The following is a 14,732-nucleotide window of genomic DNA, read 5'->3' on the forward strand; positions in this document are numbered from 1 at the left end:
ATATACAAGGAGTACTATACTGGGGTATGAGGTAGTTGAGGTGATAACTAGGCTATATGCAAGGAGTACTGGTACTGGGGTACAAGGTAGTTGAGGTAATAACAAGAATATACAGGGAGTACTGGTACCGTGTCAGGGTACGAGGTAGTTGAGGTAATAACGAGGCTATATACAAGGAGTGCTCGTACCGAGTCAATGTGCAGGGGTACTGTTACGGATACAGTTATCCTGTGTGTGTGTGTATCCTGTGTGTGTGTTTCTTTTCTCTCCTTCTCCCCTCACAGGTGAAAACCATCACTCCCCAATCAGTAAACAATCAATCATCAATCAGAAGACACACCTCCTCCTATTTCCTACCCTATCACAGTTCCTTCCCCATGGTTTAAAAACCCCATCATTTGTTTGTTCTAGAGCTCAATCTCTCTGTAAATGCCATGTCTGTAGGTCTCTGTGTTTCACTCTCGCTTTGTGTCTTAAACCTCTCTTTTGTTTAAAGCACCTCCATAGCACTTTGTCATCACCTGTGAGTATTGTTTTTGGTTATGGTGTTTGTTTGTTGCTGGTGGGAAAAGGGGGAAACCAAGACAAGTCGCCCATGGGCATACACTACCCGTAGGTGAACTTTGTTAAATACACTAGTTAGAACTGGGCGGACCACCCACTGTATTTTTGGTTAGTTAGTTAGCTGTTGTTAAAGTAGGCTAGTCTAGCTTAGGGGTGTTTTTGAATACTTATTGTTTCTTTTCTTGGGTCCAGCTCAGCCCCTTTTCCTGCTCCCCCATTACCGTGTGTTTATAAATAAACCTAGAGTTTGACGGTAGATTTCTGTTGTCGTGGTTATTTCGTGCACACTTTTACTTTGTCACAATAATAATTTGCATGAGTTATGTTACGGGTCTCATTACCATCCCCCTAGACTGTCGGGCCAAAAGGGACCCCTGTAGGGATGTTGTTGCTCCTGTAAGCCCATTGGTGTCTGATAATGAGGGAGAGGCTAAAACACCAGCCACATTGTCCCGTTTTGAGCCACTCTCCCCACTGTCAAATGGTGATGCCAGGAGGGATGTCCGTTTAGCACAGTTCCAACTGGAGGTGGAAGAGAGAGCCCAAATTAGGCAAGAGACTCTCCAGTTGGAGATGTGTAAAATAGAGGCAGAAAAAGAACGAGAACAACGGCATTTGGAGATGTGTAAAATAGAGGCAGAAAAAGCACGAGAACAACGGCATTTGGAGATGTGTAAAATTGAGGCAGACAGAGAACAAAGGCAGTTGGAGTTCAAAATGCGCCAGATGGAACTGGAGGCAGAGACAGCGAGGCTAGCCTCCGGTCCTACTGTGCCTGTTTGTGAGCCGTCCTCACCTGCTGTGTCAAACACGTTTGACATTAGTAGGCAGATTGCCTTAGTACCTTTGTTCAGAGAGTCAGAGGTTGACTCCTATTTTTGTGTATTTGAGCGTATAGCCGTAGCATTGAAATGGCCTGAAGAGGTATGGTGCCTATTACTTCAGTGTAAATTAACTGGTAAAGCCCAAGAGGTTTTGTCAGCGTTACCTCTGGAGGACAGTTTGAATTACGAAGTGGTCAAAGCTACTGTTCTTCGTGCCTGTGAGCTTGTGCCTGAGGCATACCGACAGAGATTTAGGTCTCATAGAAAGTCTTCTAGTAAGACTTATGTGGAATTTGCTAGAGACAAGGGAAATCTGTTTGATAAATGGCATGCTGCTAGTAAGGTAACTGATTTCAACTCTCTCCGGGAGTTAATCTTGTTGGAAGAGTTTAAAAAATTGCTTACCCGAACGCATTGTAGTTTACCTAAACGAACAGAAAGTATCCTCCCTGGCAGAAGCGTCTGTGTTGGCAGACGAGTTTGTGTTGACGCACAAGAGTGTGTTTTCGGCTCAAACTGAGAGTAGAGCCACTGAGTTTCCTACCTTTAGCCCTAGTCGGCCAGCAGTAGTATATCAAGCACGCCAGAAGAATGAGCGTCCCTGTTTCTATTGCCATAAAGTAGGACATATGATTAATGATTGCTTCCTGCTTAAACGCAAACAAGGGATGCCTCTTCGTGCCAAGCCACCAACAGGTGTTGCTCTAATTGCACGGTTGTGAGGTCTGCAACAAAACAGGTGCCTCAGGGTAACTGTAGTTTGAAAGTCTCAGTCCCCGACCGCAGTTATGAACCATTCATTTTCGAGGGTTTGTGTCCCTAACGAATGACGAAGCGTCTCAACGACCGGTTAAAATCCTTAGAGATACTGGTGCGGCGCAGTCGTTTATATTGTCTGATGTGTTGCCCTTATCTGACGATACATACTGTGGTTCCAGTGTGTTAGTGCAGGGTATTGAAATGGGTTTTGTCCCAGTGCCATTGCACTTTGTGAAAGTACACTCTGAGTTAATCAGTGGAATATTCAGAGTGGGGGTACGCCCTATGTTGCCAGTGAAAGGTGTGACCTTTATAAAGGGTTCTGATAATGTGTTGGCAGATGCTTTGTCTCGTGTGTGAAAATGATTTCTGTATGTTTTGCAAGGTTGTTGCTTTGTTGTGAGTATTCATTGAAATACTGTAGTCGCAACCCCTAGGGTTGCTCTTTTAAGGGTGGGAGTGTTACGGATACAGTTATCCTGTGTGTGTGTGTATCCTGTGTGTGTGTTTCTTTTCTCTCCTTCTCCCCTCACAGGTGAAAACCATCACTCCCCAATCAGTCAACAATCAATCATCAATCAGAAGACACACCTCCTCCTATTTCCTACCCTATCACAGTTCCTTCCCCATGGTTTAAAAACCCCATCATTTGTTTGTTCTAGAGCTCAATCTCTCTGTAAATGCCATGTCTGTAGGTCTCTGTGTTTCACTCTCGCTTTGTGTCTTAAACCTCTCTTTTGTTTAAAGCACCTCCATAGCACTTTGTCATCACCTGTGAGTATTGTTTTTGGTTATGGTGTTTGTTTGTTGCTGGTGGGAAAAGGGGGAAACCAAGACAAGTCGCCCATGGGCATACACTACCCGTAGGTGAACTTTGTTAAATACACTAGTTAGAACTGGGCGGACCACCCACTGTATTTTTGGTTAGTTAGTTAGCTGTTGTTAAAGTAGGCTAGTCTAGCTTAGGGGTGTTTTTGAATACTTATTGTTTCTTTTCTTGGGTCCAGCTCAGCCCCTTTTCCTGCTCCCCCCATTACCGTGTGTTTATAAATAAACCTAGAGTTTGACGGTAGATTTCTGTTGTCGTGGTTATTTCGTGCACACTTTTACTTTGTCACAATAATAATTTGCATGAGTTATGTTACGGGTCTCATTACCATCCCCCCTAGACTGTCGGGCCAAAAGGGATTCGTAACAGGTACGAGTAATTGAGGTAATATAAATGTATATCATTTCCTCATCTCCCACCCCTTCTAATGCAACTAGTCCCGATGCTCCTCCATCTTTTTCTCCTGCCCCGCTACAAAGTTTCTCCCTGCAGGCGGTCACTGAGTCCAATGTGCTAAAGGAGCTCCTTAAACTTGACCCCAAAAAATAATCTGGGTCAGATGGTATAGACCCTTTCTTCTTTAAGGTTGCTGCCCCTATAATCACCAATCCTATCTCAAAATCAAATCAAATCAAATTGTATTTGTCACATACACATGGTTAGCAGATGTTAATGCGAGTGTAACGAAATGCTTGTGCTTCTAGTTCCGACAATGCAGTAATAACCAACAAGTAATCTAACTAACAATTCCAAAACTACTGTCTTATACACAGTGTAAGGGGATAAAGAATATGTACATAAGGATATATGAATGAGTGATGGTACAGAGCAGCATAGGCAAGATACAGTAGATGGTATTGAGTACAGTATATACATATGCATATGAGATGAATAATGTAGGGTAAGTAACATTATATAAGGTAGCATTGTTTAAAGTGGCTAGTGATATATTTACATCATTTCCCATCAATTCCCATTATTAAAGTGGCTGGAGTTGAGTCAGTGTCAGTGTCAGTGTGTTGGCAGCAGCCACTCAATGTTAGTGGTGGCTGTTTAACAGTCTGATGGCCTTGAGATAGAAGCTGTTTTTCAGTCTCTCGGTTCCAGCTTTGATGCACCTGTACTGACCTCGCCTTCTGGATGATAGCGGGGTGAACAGGCAGTGGCTCGGGTGGTTGATGTCCTTGATGATCTTTATGGCCTTCCTGTAACATCGGGTGGTGTAGGTGTCCTGGAGGGCAGGTAGTTTGCCCCCGGTGATGCGTTGTGCAGACCTCACTACCCTCTGGAGAGCCTTACGGTTGAGGGCGGAGCAGTTGCCGTACCAGGCGGTGATACAGCCCGCCAGGATGCTCTCGATTGTGCATCTGTAGAAGTTTGTGAGTGCTTTTGGTGACAAGCCGAATTTCTTCAGCCTCCTGAGGTTGAAGAGGCGCTGCTGCGCCTTCTTCACGATGCTGTCTGTGTGAGTGGACCAATTCAGTTTGTCTGTGATGTGTATGCCGAGGAACTTAAAACTTGCTACCCTCTCCACTACTGTTCCATCGATGTGGATAGGGGGGTGTTCCCTCTGCTATTTCCTGAAGTCCACAATCATCTCCTTAGTTTTGTTGACGTTGAGTGTGAGGTTATTTTCCTGACACCACCCTCCGAGGGCCCTCACCTCCTCCCTGTAGGCCGTCTCGTCGTTGTTGGTAATCAAGCCTACCACTGTTGTGTCGTCCGCAAACTTGATGATTGAGTTGGAGGCGTGCGTGGCCACGCAGTCGTGGGTGAACAGGGAGTACAGGAGAGGGCTCAGAACGCACCCTTGTGGGGCCCCAGTGTTGAGGATCAGCGGGTGAGGAGATGTTGTTGCCTACCCTCACCACCTGGGGGCGGCCCGTCAGGAAGTCCAGTACCCAGTTGCACAGGGCGGGGTCGAGACCCAGGGTCTCGAGCTTGATGACGAGCTTGGAGGGTACTATGGTGTTGAATGCCGAGCTGTAGTCGATGAACAGCATTCTCACATAGGTATTCCTCTTGTCCAGATGGGTTAAGGCAGTGTGGTTGAGATTGCATCGTCTGTGGACCTATTTGGGCGGTAAGCAAATTGGAGTGGGTCTAGGGTGTCAGATAGGGTGGAGGTGATATGGTCCTTGACTAGTCTCTCAAAGCACTTCATGTTGACGGAAGTGAGTGCTACGGACGGTAGTCGTTTAGCTCAGTTACCTTAGCTTTCTTGGGAACAGGAACAATGGTGGCCCTCTTGAAGCATGTGGGAACAGCAGACTGGTATAGGGATTGATTGAATATGTCCGTAAACACACCGGCCAGCTGGTCTGCGCATGCTCTGAGGGCGCGGCTGGGGATGCCGTCTGGGCCTGCAGCCTTGCGAGGGTTAACACGTTTAAATGTCTTACTCACCCCGGCTGCAGTGAAGGAGAGTCCGCAGGTTTTCGTTGCAGGCCATGTCAGTGGCACTGTATTGTCCTCAAAGCGGGCAAAAAAGTTATTTAGTCTGCCTGGGAGCAAGACATCCTGGTCCGTGACTGGGCTGGATTTCTTCTATCTCTGACCTTCTTAACCTATTGGGGAGGTTCCCATTGCTTGGAAGGCAGTCACGGTTAGTCCTTCTTAACCTGTCTCTCCTCTTTGGGGAGGTTCCTATTGCTTGGAAGGCAGTCACGGTTAGTCCTTTATTTAAAGGGGGAGATCAAGCTGATCCAAGATGGTGTAGCAGTGTAGAAGTTGTTTGTCGTTCTCCCGTGTACATTTTACATTTTTCATCATTTTTGTATATAGTTCAATATATTTTCAATCTCTTTTTCCATTTTTAAATTAAATATACCTTCTGGCAACCCACCTCACCCAATGTGATATGGATCTGCTATTTTTAGACCTTATAGCCAGAATCTCCATCTGAAGCTAGCCATCAGAAGCTAAATAGCTACTAGCTATTAAGTCATTGTTAGCCACTGCTAGTGGCCTTTACCTTTTGCACAGACACCAGTTGCTTTAAGCCTGGATAATACTTGCCAGCCTGCCACTATCGGACTGTTTTTATCCACCACAACACTGGATTCCTGGGTAAGCCCTGGACCATTAATCCTGATCATCACAGCTAGCTAGCTGCCACCGAGTGGCGCAGCCCCGAAGCTAGCCTTAAGCCAGGCCCATCTCCCGGCCTGCTCATTGGACCCTATGATCACTCGGCTACACAGCTGATGCCTCCCGGACTCTTCGTTAACACGACTAGAATCCACTACACCACAGGATTCTTGCCGTAAGCTCTGGACCTTTGCATCGGATCATCACTGCTAGCTAGCTGCTACAGAGTGGCTATAGTGGCTAACGCCCTTGTCCCAAAGCATCTCCCGGCTAGCAATCAAAATTACTCCAGCTACAATACCTCTTTTGTCAACTGGCCTGGACCCTTTGTCGATACGGAGCCCCGCCGTTCCATCACAGCTGGTCTGCCAACGTAATTCCATCCATTGTGCCCTCAACCGGCCTTTGCCCGACGTCAGAGCAGACGCTTCTACTAGCCCTGGCCTGCTAACTTTTATTATGCCCTGAATCTATCCTACCACGCCCAGAAATCTGCTCCTTTTATTCTCTGTACCCAACGCACTAGACAACCAGTTTTGATAGCCTTTAGCCATACCTCATCCTACTCCTCCTCTGTTCCTCGGATGATGTGGAGGTTAACCCAGGCCCTGCGTGTCCCCAGGCGCTCTCATTTGTTGACTTCTGTAACCGTAAAAGCCTTGGTTTCATGCATCAGAAGCCTTCTCCCTAAGTTTGTTTTACTCACTGCTTTAGCACACTCCACCAACCCTGATGCCCTTGCCGTGTCTGAATCCTGGTGTAAGAAGGCCACCAAAAATTCTGAGATTTCCATCCCCAACTACAACATTTTTCTTCAAGATAGAACTGCCAAAGGGGGAGGAGTTGCAATCTACTGCAGAGATAGCCTGCAAAGTTCTGTCATATTTTCCAGGTCTATGCCCAAACAGTTCAAGCTTCTAATTTTAAAAATGAATTTCTCCAGAAATAAGTCTCTCACTGTTGCAGTCTGTTATAGACCCCCCTCAGCTCCCAGCTGTGCCCTGGACACCATATGTAAATTGATTGCCCCCCATCTGTCTTCAGAGTTTGTTCTGTTAGGTGACCTAAACTGGGATATGCTTAACACATCCCGGCATTCCTACAATCTAAGCTAGATGCCCTCAATCTCACAAATGATCAAGGAACCCACCAGGTACAACCCTAAATCCCTAAACATGGGCAACCTCATAGATATTATCCTGACCAACTTGCCCTCTGAATACACCTCTGCTGTTTTCAATCAGGATCTCAGCAATCACTGCCTCATTGCCTGCATAAACTATGGATCCGCTGTCAAACGACCACCCCTCATCAATGTCAAATGCCCCCTAAAACACTTCCATGAGCAGGCCTTTCTAATCGACCTGGCCCAGGTATCCTGGAATGATATTGATATCCCATCAGTAGAGGATGCCTGGTCATTCTTTAAAAGTAATTTCCTCACCATCTTAAATAAGCATGTTCCTAAGAACAGATATAGCCCTTGGTTCACTCCAGACCTGACTGACCTAAACCTGCACAAAAACATCCTGTGGCGGACTGCATTAGCTTTCGAATAACCCCACGATATGCAACTTTTCAGGGACTTTAGGCACCAATACACGCAGTCAGATAGGAAAGCAAAGGCTATCTTTCTCAAACAGAAATTTGCATCCTGCAGCTCTAACTCCAAAAACTTTTGGGACACTGTAAAGTCCATGGAGAATTAGTACCCACTGCACTGAGGCTAGGAAACACTGTCACCGCCGATAAATCCACGATAAGAAGCCTCCCCAGCTTCTCCTTCCCCCAAATCCAGATCGCAGATGTTCTGAAAGAGCTGCAAAACCTGGACCCGTACAAATCAGCTGACCAAGACAATCTGGACCCTCTCTTTCTAAAAACTTTCCATCTCCATTGTTGCAACCCCTATTACCAGCTTGTTCAACCTCTCTTTCGTGTCATCCGAGATCCCTAAAGATTGGAAGCTGCTGTGGTCATCCCCCTCTTTAAAGGGGGTGATACTCTAGACCCAAACTGTTACAGACTTATATCCTACCCTGCCTTTCCAAAGTCTTCAGAAGCCAAGTTAACAGATAACTGACCATTTCTAATCCCACCGTACCTTCTACGCTGTGCAATCCGGTATCCGAGCTGGTCAAGGGTGCACCTCAGCCATGCTCAAGGTCCTAAACAATATCATAACCACCATCGATAAAAGACAGTACTGTTCAGCCTTCTTCATCGACCTGGCCAAGGCTTCTGACTGAACGTATTCTTATCGGCAGACTCAACAGCCTTGGTTTCTCAAATGACTGCCTCGTCTGATTCACCAACTACTTCTCTGATAGAGTTCAGTGTGTCCTATCAGAGGGCCTGTTGTCCGGAACTCTGGCAGTCTCTATGGGGGTACCACAGGGTTCAATTATCGGGACGACTCTCTTCTCTGTGTATATCAACGATGTCGCTCTTGCTGTGGGTGATTCCCTGATCCACCTCTATGCAGACAACACCATTCTGTATACATCTGGCCCTTCTTTGGACACTGTGTTAACAAACCTCATACGAGCTTCAATGCCACACAACTCTCCTTCCGTGGCCTCCAACTGCTCTTAAACACTATTAAAACTAAATGCATGCTTTTCAACTGATCGCTGCCCGCACCTGCCCGCCCGTCCAGCATTACTACTCTGGACGGTTCTGACTTAGAATAGGTTGACAACTACAAATACCTAGGTGTCTCGTTAGACTGTAAACTCTCCATCCAGACTCACATTAAGCATCTCCAATCCAAAATTAAATCTAGAATTGGCTTCCTATTTCACAACAAAGCCTCCTTCACTCATGCCGCCAAACATACCCTTGTAAAACTGACTATCCTACCGATTCTTGACTTCGGCGATGTCATTTACAAAATAGCCTCCAACACTCTCCTCAGCAAACTATCACAGTGACATCCGTTTTGTCACCAAAGCCCATATACCACCCACCACTGCATCCTGTATGCTCTCATCGGCTGGCCCTTACTACATATTCGTCGCCAGACCCACTGGCTCCAGGTCATCTATACGTCTTTGCTAGGTAAAGCTCCGCCTTATCTCAGCTCACTGGTCACGATAACAACACCCACCCGTAGCATGCGCTCCAGCAGGTATATTTCACTGGTCAACCCCAAAGCCAACATCGCTGAAGGTGGAGACTTAAATTTCCCTCACTAACTTTAAACATCAGCTATCTGAGCAGCTTACTGATCGCTGCAGATGTACACAGCCCATCTGTAAATAGCCCATCCAATCTACCTACCTCATCCCCATATTGTTTTTATTCACTTTTTTGTTCTTTTGCACACCAGTATCTCTACTTGCACATCATCATCTGCACATCTATCAGTCCAGTGCAAATTTGCTAAATTGTAATTACTTCGCTATTATGGCCTATTTATTGCTGGATGAGTTGTAGGGGTTTAATGGCTCTATTGTTCCTACATTCCTGAAAAAGAGGTGGGGCCACACCATAGGGCCTGATCAGAGCCTGGAGGTACACACACTGTAGCCAGTATAGACTTTTTCTATTGTGCTGTTGAGCTGAACCTACAAGAACGGGTTTGATGTTTTTCCATGTGTAACTCTGTGTTGTTGTTTGTCAAAAAAAAAGAAAGCACTGCTGTGTTGTTGTTTGTAATTTATCTTGTCCAGGTCGCAGTTGTAAATGAGAACTTATTCTCAACTGGCCTACCTGGTTAAATAAAGGTGAAATAAAAAAATAAAAATTTAAAACTGTTATAGACTTATTTCCATTTTGCCCTATTTATCAAAAGTGTTGGAAAAACTTGTCAATAATCAACTGACTGGCTTTCTTGATGTCTACAGTATTCTTTCGGGTATGCAATCTGGTTTTCACTCCGGGTATGGATGTGTCGCTGCAACCTTATAGGTACTCAATGATGTCACAATTGCCCTTGATTCTTAGCAATGTTGTGCTGCTATTTTTATTGACTTGGCCAAAGCTTTTGATACGGTAGACCATTCCATTTTTGTGGGCCAGCTATGGAGCATTGGTGCTTCTGAGACGTCTTTGGCCTGGTTTTCTGACTACCTCTCTCATAGAGTGCAGTGTATAAAGTCAGTACATCTGCTGTCTCACCACTGCCTGTCACCAAAGGAGTACCCCAAGGCTCGATCCTAGGCCCCACGCGCTTCTCAATTTACATCAACAACATAGCTCAGGCAGTTGGAAGCTCTCTCATCCATTTATATGCAGATGATACAGTCTTATACTCACCTGGCCCCTCCCCCGGTTTTTGTGATAAACGCTCCAGAGCAAAGCTTTCTTAGTGTTCAACAAGCTATCTCTGCCTTAACCTTGTTCTGAACACCTCCAAAACAAAAGTAATGTGATTTGGTAAGAATAATGCACCATTCATACAGGTGTAATTACTACCTGAGGGTTTAGAGCTTGAGGTAGTCACCTCATAGAAGTACTTGGGAGTATGGCCAGATGGTATACTGTCCTTCTCTCAGCATATATCAAAGCTGCAGGCTAAAGTTAAATATAGACTTGGTTTCCTCTATCGTAATCTCTCCTCTTCCACCCCAGCTGCCAGACTAACCCTGATTCAGATGACCAACCTACCCATGCTAGATAATGGAGATGTAATTTATAGGTAATAGGTAAGCATGCTCTCGAGCAGCTAGATGTTCTTTAACATTTGGCCATTAGAATTGCATCCAAATCCACCAAATCTAGGTGTCACGACTTCCGGCAAAGTCGGCCCCTCTCCTTGTTCGGGCGGCATTCGGCGTTCTAGCCATCGTCGATCCACTTTTCATTTTCCATTTGTTTTGTCTTTGTTTTACACACCTGGTTTCATCACTCAATTACTTGTTCATTATTTAACCCTCTGTTCCCCCATGGTATTTGTGAGTGATTGTTTGTATGTATACGGTCCGTTATTGTGGGCTAGTTTATTGTGTTGTATATATTTGTATTCTTGAGTAAAGAACTTCATTACTCATATCTGCTGTCCTGCGCCTGACTCCTCCACACCAGCTACACACAGGCCGATTATACTAGGACACATCACAGCACTTTATACTCCTCTGTAAACTGGTCATCTCTGTATACCTGTCACAAGGTTGATGGTTATTTATAAAACCCTCATAGGCTTCACTCCCCCTTATCTGAGATATCTACTGCAGCCCTAATCCTCCACATACAACACCCATTCTGCCAATCACATTCTGTTAAAGGTCCCCAAAGCACACACATCCCTGGGTCGCTCCTCTTTTCAGTTCGCTGCAGCTAGCTACTGGAATGAGCTGCAACAAACACTCAAACTGGACAGTTTGATCTCAATCTCGTCATTCAATTACTCAATCATGGATACTCTTACTGGCAGTTGTGGCTGCTTTGCGTGATGTATTGTTGTCTCTACCTTCCAGCCCTTTGTGCTTTTGTCTGTGCCCATAATGTTTGTACCCTGTTTTGTGGTGCTACCATGTTGTGCTGCTGCCATGTTGTGTTGCTACCATGCTGTGTTATCATGTGTTGCTGCCTTGCTATGTTGTTGTCTTAGGTATCTCTTTATGTGGTGTTGTGTTGTCTCTCTTGTCATGATGTGTGTTTTGGCCTATATTTTTATTTCATTTATTTTTAATCCCTGCCCCCATCTCCGCAGGAAGACATTTGCCTTTTGGTAGGCCGCCATTGTAAATAAGAATTTGTTCTTAACTGACTTGCCCAGTAAAATAAAGGTTAAATCAATAAAATGTTGTTTACAGCAGGTTCTACCAGCCACTGAGATTATATTTGGTTATCAATGCAAAATAGGTTACTTTGATTAATAGCCCTCACAGCTCTGGAAGGAATGATACGGCGTGCCTCAATTTTCAGGTAGTAAAAAAAGTAAGTAGGTATGCCGGAGTGTATTAAAAGGTCCCGGCCTTTTTGTGACAAAAAGCTCCATTCCTCCACCCCACCTCCCTTCCATCTCCTACCCATCCTTCCATCCATTACAGCCCACCCTCTGTAGTCCTCTGTATTGAGCCAGCGTTAGAGAGGTGTCTCTTTACGACTACAGGCTACTCCTCACCCATCTATCAACAGGGTATGCTAACAGGGGTGTAGGGTGTCAGTCTAATGAGGCCAGAGAAGAACTGTGGTCTGGGCTCAACCAACTTGTCTCTCTCTCTCTGTCATCAAGGCCTCACTGTCACTGTATCAGTGTCTAGTAGAGTATCTCCCTCGTAGTGAGAGGTGCAGAGCTCTCACCAATGGCTGTCTATCTGTCACACTCTTCCATCCATCCTGTCTATACCCTGGAGTGCTTGTTGTGTCAACTCGTGTACGGTTTTGTGAGGAGTCGTGATTATGTCTGTAGAAATTTAGATTAGGGAGTGCATAATTCGTTTGCATAAAAAATATATATAAAGCTGGTCAAGGCAACTTCCTCCTCTAAATGTAGCCCCAGGTCTGTTTTAACCTGACATCACCCTCCATGGTTTCATATCATAACTCCATCTCCATTACACCATACAGAGCTGCTTTCATCCAGGGGATCAATGTTTGATATTATTTGGTATTCTCTGCCGTGTACACTCCTCTCATCTATGCTCCACTGTTAACCCTGAGGGATGGTTCTTCTTTGAAAGGTAATCTAAGTGTGAACCCCCTCCCCCCTGCCCATGTCTGTTATCTGCTAGGTGGGACGAGTGTACCCCCAGGCAGTCTACTTCCCCATCCGCACCCTCTACCTGACGCCCAAGATAGAGCAGAGGGAACGCTACAACAGAGGTAAATCATGTGTGTGTGCTATGCCAGTACCACGGTAATATGACTGTAGCAAAACATCATGATACTTACAGTACGGTACCAACATTTTAGAATACCGTAGTACCGTTTCGTATGACACTACCAACATTTCTCGGCCCTACCGCTCTAAATAACCTGCTGCCGCTTGTTTATAAAGTCAGTTTTGTTTATAAGTTAAATAGAATTTAAACAACAGCCACTATTCTCTTGTATGAGCTGGTCCAAAAATGTCCACTTCACTTTCATGCGCATATCACGTTTGATATGTAATCCGCCAAGCACTTCCTCCTCCAGCCATCACTCACCTGCTTTTCTCCATCCGCATGTATTTCTCCATCCGTTTTTATTATAATTTAGCCGTGATGGCAGAGTGAGCATAGTTGATGCATTGTATAATTTCATGACCTGTTTAAAGACAACTTGCTCCTCTAAATGTATGCTTAACACCCCGGCCGTCCTACAATCTAAGATAGATGCCCTCAAATTCACACAAATGATCAATGAACCTACCAGGTACAACCCCAAATCTGTAAACATGGGCACTCTCATAGATATCATCCAATCCAAACCTTCCCTCTAAATACACCTCTGCTGTCTTCTACCAGGATCTCAGTGATCACTGCCTCATTGCCTGCGTCCGTAATGGTCTGTGGTTAAACAACCACCCCTCATCACTGTCAAAAGCTCCCTAAAACACTTCAGCGAGCAGGCCTTTCTAATCGACCTGGCCCGGGTATCCTGGAAGGATATTGACCTCATTCCGTCAATAGAGGATGCCTGGTTATTCATTAAAAGTGATTTCCTCACCATCTTAAATAAGCATGCCCCATCCAAAACATTTTGAACCAGGAACAGATATAGCCCTTGGTTCACTCCAGACCTGACTGCCCTTGACCAGAACAAAAACGTCCTGTGGCGTACTGCATGAGCATCAAATAGCCCCCCCGATATGTAACTTTTCCGGAGAGTTAGGAACTAATATACACAGGCAGTTAGGAAAGCAAAGACTATCTTTTTCAAACAGAAATGTGCATCCTGTAGCACAAACTCCAAAAAGTGAGGCTAGGAAACACTGTACCCACCGATAAATCCACGATAATTGAGAATTTCAATAAGCATTTTTTTTACGGCTGACCATGCTTTCCAACTGGCTACCCCTACCCCGGTCACCAGCACTGCACCCCCCACAGCAAATTGCCCAAGCCTCCCCCTTTCTCCTTCACCCAAATCCAGATAACTGAAGTTCTGAAACAGCTGCAAAATCTGGACCCCTACAAATCAGCTGGGCTAGACAATCTGGACCCTCTCTTTCTAAAATTATCTGCCAAAATTGTTGCAACCCCTATTACTATTCTGTTCAACCTCTCTTTTGTATCGTCTGAGATCCCCAAAGATTGGAAAGCTGCTGTGGTCATCCCCCTCTTTGAAGTGGGAGACACTCTAGACCCAAACTGCTACAGACCTATATCCATCCTGCCGTGCCTTTCTAAAGTCAAGTTAATAAACAGATCACCGACCATTTCGAATCCCACCGTACCTTCTCCGCTATGCAATCTGGTTTCCGAGCTGGTCATGGGTGCACCTTAGCCACACTCCAGGTCCTAAACAATATCATAACTGCCATTCTGTGCAGCCGCATTCATCGACCTGGCCAAGGCTTTTGACTCTGTCAATCACCACATTCTTATTGGCAGACTCAACAGCCTTGGTTTCTCAAATGATTGCCTTGCCTGGTTCACCAACTACTTCTCAGACAGAGTTCAGTTTGTCAAATCGGAGGGCTTGTTATCCGGACCTCTGGCAGTATCTATGGGGATGCCACAGGGTTCAATTCTCGGGCCGACTCTTTTCCCTGTATACATCAACAATGTTGCTCT

At 45.3% G+C, this 14,732-nt stretch overlaps 1 pseudogene; it reads left to right on the forward strand.

The window, feature by feature from the left end:
• LOC115113820 (transformation/transcription domain-associated protein-like) overlaps nucleotides 1-14,732 on the forward strand; it is a 170,218-nt pseudogene that overhangs the window by 123,895 nt on the left and 31,591 nt on the right.

The sequence above is a fragment of the Oncorhynchus nerka genome, linkage group LG28 (genome assembly GCF_034236695.1).
Source record: "Oncorhynchus nerka isolate Pitt River linkage group LG28, Oner_Uvic_2.0, whole genome shotgun sequence".
Taxonomy (NCBI): domain Eukaryota; kingdom Metazoa; phylum Chordata; class Actinopteri; order Salmoniformes; family Salmonidae; genus Oncorhynchus; species Oncorhynchus nerka.